The sequence below is a fragment of the Squalius cephalus genome, assembly GCF_949319135.1.
Source record: "Squalius cephalus genome assembly, chromosome: 6".
In the NCBI taxonomy this organism is placed as follows: Eukaryota; Metazoa; Chordata; class Actinopteri; order Cypriniformes; family Leuciscidae; genus Squalius; species Squalius cephalus.
In genome coordinates this window covers 2,768,359-2,785,807 of record NC_137127.1, presented here as the reverse complement: position 1 = coordinate 2,785,807, position 17,449 = coordinate 2,768,359, and the positions used below count along the sequence as shown (strand labels likewise).

Here is a 17,449-nt window from a genome sequence, read left to right as displayed (position 1 = left end):
CATAAACCCGGAGTCTCGATCACCCCCTGGTGGCTGGTCCCAGTATAGCTCATAAACCCAGAGTCTCGATCGCCCCCCTGGTGGCTGGTCCCAGTATAGCTCATAAACCCAGAGTCTCGATCGCCCCCTGGTGGCTGGTCCCAGTATAGCTCATAAACACAGAGTCTCGATCGCCCCCCGGTGGCTGGTCCCAGTATAGCTCATAAACCCAGAGTCTCGATCGCCCCCTGGTGGCTGGTCCCAGTATAGCTCATAAACCCAGAGTCTCGATCGCCCCCGGTGGCTGGTCCCAGTATAGCTCATAAACCCAGAGTCTCGATCGCCCCCTGGTGGCTGGTCCCAGTATAGCTCATAAACCCAGAGTCTCGATCGCCCCCCGGTGGCTGGTCCCAGTATAGCTCATAAACCCAGAGTCTCGATCGCCCCCCGGTGGCTAGTCCCAGTATAGCTAATAAACCCAGAGTCTCGATCGCCCCCCGGTGGCTGGTCCCAATATGTGACGGAATGTGACGTCATGATTGACAGCTGTGATTGACAGCTTCTCTAAACGAAGTCACAGAGGCACCAACAGACTTTTTGGGGGATTTTCGGGATGAGATTGGAGCTTCAACTTTAATTTACATGTCCATAACTGTTTATTTCACACAGTAAACTTTGTACTAACCGTTTCTGCGGGAGTGAGGGCGGGACCTTGATACCTCGGCTCCACACACACACACTCACTACAGCGCAGAAGCAGGTCCCAGATCAGTGCAAGACGTCAGGACTTTGGTGGCTTCACTTTTCACCAATGGAAGAGAGTGAAGGGGCGTCATCCATCTTTTTTTACAGTCTCTGGTTGTGGCGTATTCCTCCTGCACTCTCCCTCTCCTCGTTCTCCCACTCTAATCCTTTTCCGAGCGTATCACATTACGCTATTCTTCCCTTTAATACACATTAATAGTGCTGATATCTGCTGCCGTCTCCTCTGCCAACACAAACACTCTCAAAGCTTAACAAAGCTGCTTTACCTCACTGAGTCTAGCAGAGCAGATTCATAATTCCTCCTCATCCACGGCTGTTTAAAGGTCCCATATTGTCAAAAATGAAATTTCCGGGCTTTTTTTCATGATAGCAGAGGTCTAGGGGCAATGCAACTACCATATAAGTTTCAATACAGTCAATCCACAGACAAATGCACACAGCCTGCATACAGTAAAGTAGCTGTGCCTTTTCACGAGCCGTTGTGACTTCCGTATAAATGTGAAATAGAAAAAAAAATCAAAATAGAAATATCTACAAATAAAACAAATAAATTGTTATTCATATGTTGCACAAAAGCAACAAGAATAACTAAAACTAAATAAAAACGGTTTACAGGCCAGAATGAGTTTCTATTTATAAGATGTTTGCAGCGTTGAGCAATGTAGCCAATCACAGACATGTGTGTTGATTTCTTGAACACAGTGGTTTGTGGTTTCAGTGGTTTGTGAATGTTTATGCTTTAATAACAAATAATTTATCACCATCATTACAGGTGTTTTATTTACCTTACTTGTGAGCATCACCAAGCCACCGCAGGCTACAGCACACATGACCCTAGTTACCTGTGATTGGCCTGGCCGTGCGTCACTCAGAAAACAACAGGCCAATCAGAAGAGAGGCTCATGAATATTAATTAGACAGGCCAAAATTGACCTGTTCTTGGCAGAGCTCCTGAGAAAGGAGCTGTGAAAATATATTGAAATGGTTTTTGATAGTTATACCGCAAATATATATCTTAAGGACTTCAAAACCTAAAAGAAAACTTCAGAAGGTGTACAATACGGGACCTTTAAGGCCTTGTCCACACTAATACCTTTTCATTTGAAAACGCATCTTTTTCTCTCCGTTCTGGCCTTCCGTCCACACTGAGACTGCGTTTTTATTCATGAAAACGAAGCTTTTGAAAACACTCTCCAAAGCGGATACATTTGAAAACGCTGTTTTGTATAAATTTTAGTTATACATTGATTTAGTTATACATTGAAGCTGTTTTGTTATACACTGTAGTGTGGACTGTCAAAACGGAGGTATTTAAAAACGATGACGTAAGTTTAGTCATGTGACGCATATTGTACCAATAGATATTGATGTTTATACCAGTATTGTGCCTGTTATGTGCTATTCACCTTCACACTGTTGCTAAAATGTTACTTTACACACTCTTCATATCACAGTCCTGCAAATATGACAAAAAATGTACTTGCATGCATTTGCTGTTCTGCGGTAAAACATGAGAGCCATTGCGTTTTAAACCAAACTGAGTGCGACCTGGACGTGCTTCAGTGAATGATGAGATATTTTGCTAAATAAAATTATCCTGCCAGAAGAATTGCACAATAACTTTATTTATTGTTCTGTCTGTATCATCTCAGTGAGCTTTTGTGAGGGTTTACACATGTACAGGTGACTTTAACGTTTACCGATGTTTGTCAGAAACTTTTGGAAAACGCCTGAAAACGCTAGTGTGGACGGAGAGCGTTCTTAAACGAAAACTGTGTCCGGATTAATGTAGATTAATGTAACGCAATGCCAGCGTTGTTTTTTCAGTTGAGACGCTTTGCTTGTTATGATACGGAATATCCGCGAAAGTGTTACTAGTATCTCATTTCACACATATTTTGTTTCTGTGTTGATTCTGTATTAAAATGTCGATACAATGTAACATATTTTCTCTGGCTCTTGTTTTAAATTATTCTTTTCCCGTTATTATGCTTCTTGTTGTCGTCTGTTGACGTTGTACAAGCAGAATGTGGCGGTTGATTGATGTGGTATTAGTCCCGCCCCTCCTCCACTGTGATTGGACGGTTGGGTAAAAAGTGACAGTGATGAGCGCTGCGTTTTACCCAAAGTTGAACATTCTTCAACTCTCGGCGACCTGTGAAAAACACCGAGCGCTTCAGCGTGAAAAAGACGCTCAGTGCCTCGCTACACTCATGCCGTTTTAAAAACGCAGCGCTCCCATTGAAAAACACACCAGCCGCATGAAAAAAGCGCTTTGGTGGACACACGGCCTAAGTGGATGTTTACACAACACCGTTTTCAACTAAAAACGTAACAATTTTTATGCGTTTTGGCCGTTCAATTACACGACAACGGCGTTTTGTGTGCCTGAAAACGCACAAGGTCTCTGTATAAACAACAAAAACGCGAATCTCTGAAGACGATGGGGTCACGCACATGCATATTACGTGTTCAGTGTTACATCGCCATCTAGTGGCCTGGCAGCAGAATACATGTGAATGGGGATCGCTTTGAGAATGGTGTTGACTGAACGTGGCAAACTGAAAGGATAAACTTCTCCGTTTTAAGCACATCGTTGTCGTGTGAACGCTCCCTTAAAGCTACACTGTGTAATTTTTTCAAGTTGATTCTTAGCAAAAAACACTGTTCTTTCAAAAATATATGTGCTCATTAATGTGTAATTACTTGTACCAACTAATCAAGTATTCTCGTAAGCGTAGAATCTGCCATTTATAATACATACGAGCGAGTCACTCGAACGGCGGCAGCCATGTTGCGCCTCCATCTTGAAAATACATTAGACAAAGAGGGACATAGCTGGAAATTCAAGCTTCACCTTTCGCATTTTTACACAGTGGCACCGTGACGAATGCGAGAGGGAGATTACTCGCGTGCTAATTTTCTCAGGTGTTTTCTAGAAGTTTGATCAGGGAGTGACAGCAGAGGTCGAATCGAGTCCTGACCAGATATCCAACAGAAAACAAGCAAACACACAGTTTGAAAGTGAGCTTCATGTATTATTCACACTAGCGGCTCTAAACTTCAGTCTTTGGGGAATTGTCTGACATCCCAGATGAATAATTAAGCTCTGACCTTTTATCCTCATTAAAGGTGATGTGGGGGGGGAAGAGTTTTCCGACTCGCAGACAAGCTGTCCGGAACAGCACTGGACTCAAACGACACGACACACACACACACACACACACACACACACACACACACACACACACACACACACACACACACACACACACACACACAGACTCTCACATACTTACATGAGCTGTTGAGATACTGAATTTGCTTAAGGTTTTGTTCTGAAAACATGGACATGATTCAAACTCTGTTCCAAATAATAGTGAGCTTCTAAAAATAGTGAGTCTTGAATGGAAAGGCTAATATGGATAATATGAATGCATTATTGAATTATTATTAGGGATGTCCCGATCAGGTTTTTTTGCCCTCGAGCCCGAGTCCGAGTCATTTGATTTTGAGCATCTACCGATACCGAGTCCCGATCCGATACTTCTATAATAGCCTACATAAAAAAAGAATAAAGAAGAGCGAAAAACAGATCCAGGATGTTCCTTATTTTCTTATTTAATTCACCTTATTTTAACATTCAACAACTCTGTCAACAAACAGCACTTCTGTGAGGTAGCTTAACAATCAAGTAATAAATAACAAATTCTTCACTTTTGGACTTAGTGCAACAGTAAATATAAAAAAAGTCTAATATATAAACAAATAGCACCTCAACTTAAAATACCCAGCAGGCATGTAAACAAATAAAAAAATAAAAGTGCCACAGTGTTTGCAAAGCCAGTAATGTGCTTTTAGGTAGCCTACTGCACTCGCCGGTTTCACGCCGGTTTCACACCGCAAGCGTCAGCGGCGCGTATTTTTTCGGCATCCATGTATATATACATATATATCCGAGTGCATTCACACCGGGAGCAGGAGCAGCGCGTGAGCGTCCAGCAGGAGCGTCGCGTGAACAGCAGTGCAGCGGGGGTTTCGGCGCCGAGTCTATTTTTGCTGCGCCGCTTACGCTGAATTAGGGGAGACCGGGGATGGTTGTAACAGTTTTGACCTTTCTGTCTATATCTTGTAGTACTTTGAAGTCAGTGTGTTCAAAATGTGATCCAAACTAGTTACAAGTGTCTGCTATTAAATGACATAGCTATTATCTTTGCAACACAAACAGAAAATGCATGGTTTACTTTCAAACACGAGGAGTGAAATGTTACAATTCACCCCATAGTCTGGGTTAGTTGTAACATACCCTGGGGTGAGATGTAACATTATGATATCCACCGGGGTGATATGTAACATAATGAAATAAGGATTTTGACAAAAAAATTATTTTGAAAGGTTTTTATTCAACACTGACTTTTCAATATAACTGATGTGTGTGTGTCACTCTTAGTCTCAGTGTGTTTGTCACTCTCAGTCATAGTAATTGACCATTATAAATTGATAAAATTATAATAAATAATAAATAAAATAATAATAATAAATTGAATAATAAAATTGTACATTTTAAATAATAATAATTAATAAAATTGAACACTTGAACATTGTGTGTGTGTGTGTGTGTGCGCGCATGTGTGTGTGTGTGTGTGTGTGTGTGTGTGTGTGTGACTCTGTTGTTACTCTGTCATAGTAATTGACCATAATAAATTGAACTTGAACACTTGAACATTCTATTTGTGTAAGCATGGTTGTTACTGTCAGTCTATAGTATTGGCCATAATACAATTTAATGTTTCATTGTTGTTACAACTAACCCAGAGTCTTGTTGTTACAACTAACCCAGAGTCTTGTTGTTACAACTAACCCAGAGTCATGTAGCCATGAACTAGCTCACCTTACAGCTAACAGGCAAAACATTAGCACTAACAACTTGCATGGAAAATATCTACACAGACACACAATAAACATAATAAAAGTTTGATGAGTTTAACTACAAAGCAGAAATTCCCATAACAAAAACAAGAAAAGTAAAAAAAGTAACTTTCTTATCTCAAAATTGTTTTTTCCACTCTAACATGTGCTGTGTCTGCCACAGGGCTCTACTTTATCACATGTGGAATAAGAACTAAACTGAGCATGTGCGAAGTGAATCAGGTGATTTGTAACTAGTTCCTGATTGGACAGATTGCAATTGTTACAACTGACCCGTGTTACAACCATCCCCGGTCTCCCCCTACCGTAAAGTGACAATGCATTGATCATGGCCAAAATACACCGCAGTTTTATCCAAAAAGTGCATTGATGATATCTATTGTGTTTTAAACAGTCGATCAAATGACCAACAGCAATTTAAAAAGAAAACAAATGTCCAAAAACAAACTTGTTGCCAGAACAATAAAAACAAAGATGAACCAAAAGTTATATAAATGAAATTATTAATAAAATAAGTCTTTTCTCTTAAATGTATTTGAAAACGAAATAAAGCAATGCCAACTTATCCATTATAGAGTACTGTCTGTACACAACCCGCGGTTCAGCCGCGCCTGACAAACGCTGCCAGTGTGAAAGCAAAACGCGCGTGTCCTGCTCCTGCTCACCATACACACTGCTCCTGCTCACCATACGCTCTGCTAATGCGTGCAGTGTGAAACCGGCGTAACTCTGTGCCACCGCATAACTATAGATGTGTTAAAAAATAATGAGAATATATATACATATATCCGAGTCCTGATCGGGAGGTAACGTCCGATTCCGATCGAGTCTGAAACCACGTGATCGGGCCCGATTTCCGATCACGCGATCGGATCGGGACATCCCTAATTATTATCTTTGCAACAAAGGCAATACTGCCTTAGGTTTTGGTTAAAAGAAGTGAGTGTGTGTGTGTGTGTGTGTGTGTGTGTGTGAGAGAGTGAGTGAGTGAGTGAGTGAGTGAATGTGTCTGTATCTGAATCTGTGTGTGTGTGTTTGTGTGTGTGTGTGTGTGTGTGTGTGTGTGTGTGTGTGTGTGTCTGTATCTGAATCTGTGTGTGTGTGAGTGAGTGAGTGAGTGAGTGAGTGTGTGAGTGAGTGTGTGAGTGAGTGTGTGAGTGAGTGAGTGTGTGAGTGAGTGAGTGTGTGCATGTGTCTGTATCTGAATCTGTGTGTGTGTGTGTGTGTGTGTGTGTCTGTATCTGAATCTGTGTGTGAGTGTGTGAGTGAGTGAGTGAGTGAGTGAGTGAGTGAGTGAGTGAGTGAGTGAGTGTGTGTGTGAGTGAGTGTGTGTGTGTGTGTGTGTGAGTGAGTGAGTGTGTGAGTGAGTGTGTGAGTGAGTGAGTGAGTGAGTGTGTGAGTGAGTGAGTGAGTGAGTGAGTGTGTGAGTGAGTGTGTGAGTGAGTGTGTGAGTGAGTGAGTGTGTGAGTGAGTGTGTGAGTGAGTGAGTGTGTGCATGTGTCTGTATCTGAATCTGTGTGTGTGTGAGTGAGTGAGTGAGTGAGTGAGTGAGTGTGTGAGTGAGTGAGTGTGTGAGTGTGTGAGTGAGTGAGTGTGTGAGTGAGTGTGTGAGTGAGTGAGTGAGTGTGTGTGAGTGAGTGAGTGAGTGAGTGTGTGCATGTGTCTGTATCTGAATCTGTGTGTGAGTGAGTGAGTGAGTGAGTGAGTGAGTGAGTGTGTGAGTGTGTGAGTGAGTGTGTGTGTGTGTGTGTGTGTGTGTGTGTGCCCTTGTTTATATTACATTGTGGGGACCAGCCAGCGGTCACCACTTTTCAAAAGGCTTATAAATCACACAGGATGAGTTGTTTTGAGAAAGTAAAAATGCAGAATGTTTCCTGTGATGGGCAGGTTTAGGGGCAGGGGCAGTGTGTGTGTGTGTGTGATGGGCAGGTTTAGGGGCAGGGGCAGTGTAAGGGGATAGAATGTACAGTTTGTACGGTATAAAAACCATTACGTCTATGGAGAGTCCCCACAAAGATAGTGAACCAGACATGTGTGTGTGTGTGTGTATGAAATATCTGAAATTTCCAAGAAAGCAGACAAAGATTGACAAATGCAAACAGCTGGTGCATAAACTCAAAATCATGAACGCCTATAAAACATGTGCAGGTGAACAAGTCAAATCAAAGCCAAAATCAGACAGATTGTTCTCATACAATGGCTCTTTTAAACGATAAAAATATTCCAACAAATCTCAACCCTCTAATAAAATAATCCAAAATCTAACATTAATAATAAATAATAATGAAATAAATAAAACATAATATATAAAATAAATATATTGCTATATAAATCGTATTATACATCTAAAATATCATTTACAAAAATGAATATACTTAAATAAAAATATAAAATATATATATTTTCGATTATGTTGGATTATTTGATTAGAGCAACTATTATTTCAAAAAGAATAATAAATCATTTAATCTAATAATACACCAAAGATAGTTTTCCACTGGCTGCACAAAATACAATTTTAGCACATTTCCTTTCCGCTGCATCACAGATGTTGTGTTGCTGTAGGAACTCTAATGTGTTTTCTATAGACTCTGAGCGGCCGTTTTATCTGTTGATTCAGTTACGATCATGTGAGTGGGAGTGAACGCAGGGTTATTTGAGCTCATGAGAAGCAGAAACTCCAGGCCCGAAACCCGCACACGTTTAAGGCAGAGAGTATTTATAGCCAGAAGAGAAATAATTCATTGTTCATCAGAGTGGAGATTGTACACAAACACAACAGCTGTGCTGGATTAAAACAAACCCTGCGTGCGCTCCTCCACTGCGTCCCTCATCTTTCTTCTTTCTCTCTCTTTCTTTGAAGTGTGTTTGTCACGCTGTGGCTCTTTCCACTGCAGAAGCCTTGTGTCTGACACACACCTGGACCTCACGTATCACACACACACACACAACACGCCACTGAAGACATTCTCCAAAGCTCAGACTCTGAGAGAATTCAAAAACTCCCGAAAACACACACAGTTGCTCTCTAATGACCGATGAATCTGAAACCGCTGTGCAATAGTCAATATGCTTGAAGAAACCTTCCTGCAAAGCTTCCTGAAGAACTATGCGCAAGTGTACCTGGACAAAAGCCGTTTTAAACGCAAAGGGTCGTTACACCATATATTGATTTGAATTAGTTAATAGAAGTTAAATCATAAATACATTCAATTTGTGATTTTATTTTTGAAAGCATTCTCACTTTACAGCATTTTAACACAAGTGCCAGTGCTTTTCCCAGTACTGTAGCTTTGCAGGAAGGTTTCTTCAAGCGTCTCGGAGACGTTCCCGCAGTTCTTCTGGATTTAGTCTGTCTCAGTTTCTTCTGTTTCTTCATGTAATCACAGACGGACTCGATGATGGTGAGATCAGATCACACCGGCTGTTGTCAGACTCCTTGTGCATACACAAATCTCACTGGATTATTACAATTAATGGCAAAAAGAATGGTTGGAAATGTAAACTGATATTTCCTACTGACACACTACAGCAAAAGATAGAAATAACTGACTTAAAACCATTTTTTTGGGGGGGGGGGGGGGGGTATTAACATGCCTTTTGCACAGTACTGTATAAAAAAAAAAAGTTTGTTAAAAATAGCCATGAAAGTGTATTTTCTAAGTATGCTTAAGTGGCCTTTTGCTTTGCTTTTGTTATATTATATTCTGCAAGTACAGTAATGACAAATATACTTTTATGATTTGAAGTACAGTACACATGCATCATCATTTGCAAATATCATCATTATTTGTTAACACCAAAATAAACGAGGTGTGAAATGCCACTGCATGCAGAATCTCATTCATATTCACATTCATATCCCTATAGTGAACTGACGCAGGTCTGTTCCCTCTTTATCTAAATGGTTAATGGCTTTTTGTTGAGCTGAAAAGGACCCAGATAGAAATAAGAAGCTTTTCATCTGAAAGCCCAGGCCTCCTTCCAGAAACACATCTGAAGACACTCTCTCTCTGTCTCTGCCATCCTCGTTCAGTTCAGTAATGCATTCGGGCCAAATGCTCTTCTCTACAGTGCAAATTTGACTATCAAACCTGATTAAAGTGTATTCTAATGGAGGAAAGTATTTTATCTTGATTAAACCCAAATTTAGGGAATTAAGCTTCAATTTTCAGTTGCACTGAAGAAAGTAAATGTAATTTAGTATTGAAAATCAATACATGAACACAAGACTGATTGCTCCCTTCAAGTCCATATTTATCTAATTAAAGGAATCGAGATTAAGTAATGAAGAAGCATGCACACATTCATATGCACGTGCGGGTGAATCTAAAAAAAAAAATCAACACCAGCCTCGTTTTAATCTGTTAAAGTAACTCGAGCCCATGCAAATGTGCACCATTGCTTCCCATTGCATGCACAGATATTAAAGAGGAACTATTATGCCCTTTTTCAGAGTGTTGATGTTTCAGGCTCCACTAGAACAGGTTTTCCTGCTTGAATGTTGATTATTCTCCTCATATTCTCCATTGTTGCGGCTCCTCTCTTCCCAGTCTGTCAGTAACGCTCTGTTTACTTCCTGTCTCTATGAAGCCCCTCCTTCTGAAAAGCACACTGTGCTCTGATTGGTCGGCTGGAGCAGTGTGTTGTGATTGGTCGAGCGCTTCGAGTGTGTTTGGGAAATGTCCCGCCCCTTTCCATAACCGCCAGTTTAACACACTACTAACTAACTCAACCAGGCCCCGCCCCTTTATTCTGCGAATGAATTATCCTCTGGTGCTCTTCGGTCCGAATTTTTTTTATTCTTTATCTGAATGGTACGAAACTTTATAAAGGTTTTGGCACTTGCTGTGTGAACACAAAAATCATGGACATGATTCAAAAAGGTTAAATGGTCCTGAAATAAACAGTCACACTTGTGCTCCTCACGGTCAAAAATGAGCGCATTAGAAATGAATGGGAGACTAATTTCATCTAGTGGAGGCGTTTGGTACTGCAGCCAAACAAAATCTTACTAAAAGCTCATTTTTTGAGACATCAACCTTAATTTTTGGACACAACTTGTTTAGATTTAGATTGTTTAGAGCCCCTAAAGGGACCTTTGCAAAAATACAAATATACAGACTTTCACGTAATCACGAGAAACGTATCTCGTGCTCACGAGAAAGTCTGTATATTTTTATTTTGCATGCGCACGTGATAGTTTCTCATGCGCACACCAAAGTCTGTATATTTTTATTTTTGCAAAGGTCCCTTTAGGGGCTCCGTAGAAAATATATATTTCATATATTTTTCTATTTATTTTTCATAACAATAAATGTAAAATTCTGTAATTTTTTTTAAGTTCACTTTTTAAAAAATTTCACTTCACCAATAATCTGCCATGTGTCTTCTTTTAAAAGAGATCAAACTGAAGTCTGTCGCTCTAAAGCATTCAAGATTTACCGCAGTTTTACTTTTCAGGTCTATACTCAAAAAGTGAAGAAATGGATTATAAATGCAGTGTAAATATAATTTAGTACCATAAAGTCCCCTAAAAATACAAAATATTAAATAAAATACATTATCGAACTAAAATATAGTACATCCATTGCATTGAAATAAAAAAAAGTAATTTTCGGTTATTTTTGACCGACACGCGAAGAGCACCAGAGTGGAATATTGTGACGTGTTCGAAACTCAAGACTACAATGGAGGCGTTTCAGGGACACCTATACAGAGAAGAACTCTATACAACATTACATTACACACTAAAGAAAGATGAATGTGTAGAAAGAGCAGAATATGTCCTCTTTAAAGGAGCATTTCCACATGCACGCTGTAACACGGTTCTACACAAACGCTTTGCATGCAGCTCTGCTCCCCTGCGGAGTCTGGAGCGGATCTTTCCTCAGGTCTGTGGGAACGCAGGGAACGTGGGAGCCATCTGGAGTGTGACTGTGTGTTCCTGCCAGCGCTGAGACTCTCCATACACACACACACACACACAACCTGACAGCGCAGCCTGCGTGCGTCAGACCCCGCGGTACACCAGCAGCTCCAGCAGCTCCAGCCCAACGCTTGCTAACAAAGACTCAAGCTAGCAATACAACAACCAGAGACAACAGAGAGTGGATTGAGACGTTCTTCAGATGTTCCTCAAGAGCAACGTCTCAAACTGATACCAAAGACAGCATGAAACGGAAGGTACGGCAGTCTTTCCTTCCCTACTGTGACGTATGTACGAATAAAACACTTCTGGAACAAGAACAAATGTGGGCGGGGCTAGATTTTGTCTGTGGGGAATTGATTGGTGGATCTCATGTGAGTGACAGGTTGCCCCGCCCTCGCACCAGTAAACACGTCATCAGAGAAGAAAATGATTAAAGATTACAAGGCACATTCATTAAAAAAATATGATGTGCACGGATAAATAATTGCAATATTCCATTACAATTTTTAATTGTCAATTTTGATTTCTTGGTGACTATGAAACTGTCATTTTGCCAAATAACTCACACAAATTAGTATGTTTTCCCGGGAAATCAAACCCTTGATCTCGGAGTTGAAATGCTCCACTCCTTGAGCTACGTTTGTTACTATTTTTAGCCGAAACTGACACAAAGAAACCAAAGTGAGAACTTCATTAAGTCTCTTTTGTTGCATTATTTTCTACAGTAAAGCTGCTTTGAAATAGTCTGTATTGTAAAGAGTGCTATATAATAAAAGGTGAGTTGACTTGACCTGACTCTTTATATATTTTACACACGCACTCAGTCTTTCCAGTTCAATGACAGACGCTGCAGGTTTTGCTGATTTTTTCTTTCATTCTGGATACATGATATATAGTCCTGACAGGAGCATTCTCACAGTCTGAATCTAAATTACAGCAGAGAAGGACAGATAGCGACCTGACTGACCACCGATGGAGCTTGACAGCATCATTCGTCATGTTTCTCACACCGATGTCTCGGCTGTCGCTTTTACACAGCTTTACAATGTAAATCAGAGCATCCTTGAATTAATGTGGCGTGTTCAAAAATGACAAAGCAGTGAAAAAATAACGAAGGGCATGTGTGCTGATAAATGCACCACTAGTTTTATAAATCTAAAAACTTCAAGCTCTGACCTCAAAATACAAGAATTTAATTGCAGAGTCTGACATTTTTACATTTATCAAAACACTGCAATCCAGTAATTGAGTTCATCTTGAACTGCACAACATTAAAAACATCTACAGAGCAGATACTCATGTGAAAAATTTTCGCATCAAAGATTAAACTTGCATTTGAAGTCCATGCATGCTTCAGAATTCAAATGAATAACTTTGGCAACTTGTTTGAAGAGTCTCACGCATGATGACCGGTAAGTCCTTGCATCTTCCAACAATAAAATCACCTGAACATGCATCATTTCTTTGTGATCATCATGGGAGAAGTGACATTATTTGTGCATGAACAGAATCCTGATAGAGTAGCACATTCATTTCTCAAAATTCTCAAAATTTTGAGTTGTAAAGCTACCAATTAAAGCCCATTGGTATATTCAACAACTGAATCATTCTGCAGACTGCCAGAAACCTGAGCATAACGTCACCCTTACAAAAAGTTTACCATGGAAACCATACCATAGTGTGATAAAATGCCATAGCTACTAGTTACTGTTACTATTGTACAGTCATAAATCAATCAAATAGAGTTAAAAACCTTGTGCCACAGTTTTACAGTAAGCTAATGCAAACAAGTATAGTATCTAGTCGAAAACGTGTGGTCAGCATGGTAAGTTTGTGTGAGATGTTTAACCACCTTCTCATACAAGTGAAATAAATCCTTTTGTGCAGGAAGACAATAAAACTATCGGAACCGACCTGTGCAGATGCTGACGATGATGATGATGATGATGAGGGACTGAGATCAGATCAGATCATTTTCAGAACCATGGAAAGCGCGATTCAACATCCACTCGGACTGTGTTTGAGATCCTCCTGTTGCCTGATGATCCAGACCCGGTTCGGTCCGTCGGAATGATGCGCGTGTCTGATAGCCTATATATGTGTGTGTATATTTCCTTTGTGAGTCTCTGTGGAAGGAAACCGCAAAACTGTTCACGCATCTGCAGTGCGCGCGCGCGCGGGATCCGCGGGGAAACTGTCTGCAGGTTTAGTTCTGTGTGATGAAGAGGATCGGAACTGAAACTCCCAGTACAGACGAATGAGTGCATGCGCCGCCTCTTAGTGTGTGTGAGAGAGAGAGCGAGAGAGAGAGAGAGAGAGAGAGAGAGAGAGAGAGAGAGAGAGAGAGAGAGAGAGAGAGAGAGAGAGCGCAGTGTGGGTGTCCTCGCGCTGTGATTCAGTGTGAATAGAGTGGATCTGTAACTGCGTTCACTCATCATCATCACACAGGATTGCACAAAACCCGTAATATATAATACCCGTAATATAGGGTCATCACGATTTTTGCATGATCGGCATTCATGACAAATAAGCATATTCGACGAACACACACACACACAAAAAAGAATTGTTGAATTTGCTTTAAAATAACTTTCACACTGAAATCGCAAGTAAATTTCACAAATAATTACCAAAAAAAGAGCAAGTCTTAATTGTGTTGAATTAACAGGATTTTTTTTTTAAGGAGAAAGACTGAAATTTTTTGTTGTAAAACATACTCCAATAATCGTTTTACGTAGGCTACTACAACTTCGAAAAATATGTATAATAATATGATTATTATTATTATTATTTTTTACTTGTATAGCGCCTTTCCAGAGCCCAAGGTTGCTTTACAAAGTTAGTTTAGACTGTTAGAGGAATGCAAGTTGACTAGGAGAGGTTCGAATACCAGAAATATTATGTAGAGGGCGGAAAAAAATACTATGGAAGTCAATAGCTACCATCAACTGGTAACCAACATTCTTCAAAATATCTTCTTTTGTGTTCAACAGAAGAACTCATACAGGTTTGGAACAACATAGGGGTGAGCGGGGCCGGAGTGGGGCCACTTTTCAGCCCGGGAGTTTCAGGCCCAAGACCGGCCCACTTTTTCCATGGTGGAATTCCAAATTAGCACTTTTTCCAAATTGGATAAATGAAGCAACAGTTCAGCTCTTATTGTGTAGTTTGTAATGGTTCAACAAATAATGTAAAGGTTAAATGATAATTCACTTAGACTTTATAAGAAGCAATTGCGACTTTGTTTCACACAATTCTGACTTTATATTTCGCAATTCTGACTTTATAACACGCAATTGCGAGTTTATATCACACAATTCTGACTCTCGCAATTCTGACTTTAAAAGAAGCAATTGCAACTTTATTTCACGCAGTTCTGACCATATCTCGCAATTCTGACTTTATAACACGCAATTGCGACTTTATTTCAGGCAATTCTGACTTTATATGTCGCAATTCTGACTTTATAACAAGCAATTGCGACTTTATATCACGCAATTCAGACTTTATATGTCGCAATTCTGACTTTATAACACGCAATTGCAACTTTATTTCAGGCAATTCTGACTTTATATGTCGCAATTCTGACTTTATAACAAGCAATTGCGACTTTATATCACGCAATTCAGACCATATCTCGCAATTCTGACTTTATAACACGCAATTACAACTTTATTTCAGGCAATTCTGACTTTATATGTCGCAATTCTGACTTTATAACATGCAATTGAGACTTTATTTCACACAATTCTGACTTTATATCTCGCAATTCTGACTTTAAAACACGCAATTGCGACTTTATTTCACGCAATTCTGACTTTATATCTACTGAGAAAGAATTGCGAGATGTAAACTCGCAATTGTGAGATAAAAAGTCGCAATTATCTTTTAAAATGTTTTATTCTGTGGCGGAAACAAGCTTCCATACCTCCTGGCCTCTTCCTCCCATCCATCCTCCCTGACGCGTAGCTACCGTTTACGGTAGGGCCGGCCCAGCTTATCGGTAGGCGCCGGCGGTGCCGCGGTAGCCTACCTGAGAAAACGTTTTGGAAAAGACGGGCTATGGACCCAACCAACTCTATAGGAGGGGAGGGGAGAACTCCCTAACATGGTACAACCCATGCAGAGGCTGCGCGCTGCGGTGTCAGAATGCGGAACGTGTAATGTAGCCTAACTAACGTGACATTGAAATGTGAAAAAGAAACCAAAAAACAATTTCCTCGACCGGCCCAAAAGTGAAGCGGCCTACCGGGATTTCTCCCGATTCTCCCGATTACCCACTCCGGGCCTGGGGGTGAGTAAATGATGATTTTTGGGTGAGCTTTCCCTTTAAGGTGATTTGCCTCCAGTCATAGCTTGAGTTCTTTGATGCAAGTTGTGTATAGAGAAAACACTGAGGTGCGAGAAATGCTAAAAATAAATCTGTATGCTAAAATAAATAGAACCCAAAGCATCTGATTATTAGTCCAAGTGGTAACTAGTAAAAAGCAGAGGGCCCAGAACAGAGCCTTGAGGTACACCAGGTACGAGTTTGTGTAGTTTGAATGTATTTCAGATGTACTACATTCACCAAGAAAGGACATCCGAAATGTGCAGTTCTTTTGTGCATTTAAGAATGAGTACAAATATTAGTCTTGGAGGTTTTAAAAGTAAAAGTATGAGCTAAATATGTTTTTGAAACAGATATAAAGGGAATATAACTCATGTTTTGTTGTTTATCTTGTTTATAGCTTTTGTATTGTGCCAGTTTGCTCCTGTCTGTGTGTGTGTGTGTGTGTGTGTGTGTGTGTGTGTGTGTGTGTGTGTGTGTGTGTGTCAGGGAATAAGATAGTTTCTGGAGATGATTATATGTGATTCAGAGAATCCATCCTCAGTAACTTGTTTATCCGTCTCCTCGGGTTCAGACGCTCGGCCTGTCTGCCCATCTCTACCTGTCTGTCTCTATCTGTCTGTCTCTACCTGTCTGTCTCTACCAGCCCGTCTCTACCTGTCTGTCTCTACCTGCCCATCTCTACCTGTCTGTCTCTACCTGTCTGTCTCTATCTGTCTGTCTCTACCTGTCTGTCTCTATCTGTCTGTCTCTACCTGTCTGTCTCTACCTGTCTGTCTCTATCTGCCTGTCTCTACCTGTCTGTCTCTACCAGCCCGTCTCTACCTGTCTGTCTCTACCTGCCCATCTCTACCTGTCTGTCTCTACCTGTCTGTCTCTATCTGTCTGTCTCTACCTGTCTGTCTCTACCTGTCTGTCTCTATCTGCCTGTCTCTACCTGTCTGTCTCTACCAGCCCGTCTCTACCTGTCTGTCTCTACCAGCCCGTCTCTACCTGTCTGTCTCTACCTGCCCATCTCTACCTGTCTGTCTCTACCTGTCTGTCTCTACCTGTCTGTCTCTACCAGCCCGTCTCTACCTGTCTGTCTCTACCTGCCCATCTCTACCTGTCTGTCTCTACCTGCCCATCTCTACCTGTCTGTCTCTACCTGCCCGTCTCTACCTGTCTGCCTCTACCTGTCTGTCTTTACCTGTCTGTCTCTACCAGCCCATCTCTATCTGTCTGTCTCTACCAGCCCGTCTCTACCTGTCTGTCTCTACCTGCCCATCTCTACCTGTCTGTCTCTACCTGTCTGTCTCTACCAGCCCATCTCTATCTGTCTGTCTCTACCTGTCTGTCTTTACCTGTCTGTCTCTACCAGCCCATCTCTATCTGCCCGGCTCTACCTGTCTGTCTCTACCTGCCCATCTCTACCTGTCTGTCTCTACCTGCCCGTCTCTACCTGTCTGTCTCTACCTGCCCATCTCTACCTGTCTGTCTCTACCTGTCTGTCTCTACCAGCCCATCTCTATCTG

At 40.9% G+C, this 17,449-nt stretch overlaps 1 protein-coding gene across 2 annotated transcripts in view; it reads right to left on the bottom strand.

Annotated features, from left to right (window-relative positions):
- The window catches only part of chst8 (carbohydrate (N-acetylgalactosamine 4-0) sulfotransferase 8), a 207,509-nt gene extending 193,638 nt beyond the window's left edge, over positions 1–13,871 (bottom strand). For both annotated transcript variants that reach the window (XM_079873917.1, XM_079873920.1), the window contains exon 1: positions 13,520–13,871. The gene's annotated coding sequence lies outside the window, so the exon portion shown is untranslated. The remainder of the gene's footprint in view (positions 1–13,519) is intronic.
- Positions 13,872–17,449: the final 3,578 nt, after the last annotated feature.